The sequence below is a fragment of the Polyergus mexicanus genome, unplaced genomic scaffold (assembly GCF_030449975.1).
Source record: "Polyergus mexicanus isolate NDT 795.1 unplaced genomic scaffold, iyPolMexi1.0 SCAF_2, whole genome shotgun sequence".
NCBI classification, from domain to species: Eukaryota; Metazoa; Arthropoda; class Insecta; order Hymenoptera; family Formicidae; genus Polyergus; species Polyergus mexicanus.
The window spans coordinates 12,367,765-12,368,120 of record NW_027223322.1 but is presented as its reverse complement, the minus strand read 5'-3'; positions in this window follow the sequence as shown (position 1 = coordinate 12,368,120).

Sequence of the window (356 nt, the reverse complement as noted above, 5' to 3'; positions counted from 1 at the left end):
AAAAAAAAAACATAATTAATAAAGATATTGCAAAATTACTGGGAAAAATGGCTATTATCGTTAAAAATTTTGTCATATTCAGATATATTATCTTCCCTGATCGACTTTAATTAAAATTAAAGATAGAGACAGAATGATGTGTTTGTAACGAAGAGATTATACAAATTTCCACTCGATTTCCGTAGATCGATAGCTTCCGATACTCGCACGCACTTTAGTTCCTATCGTGCTCGTTTAATTACGCTTTGGTTTAGTCAAGGTTCCTCGAACTTTCCCATCTTGCGGGCATTTTTCTCGAAATGCTCCCCACTGCCTCTACTGTATGTACGAAAGTTCCATTCATTGCGGCAATGCGA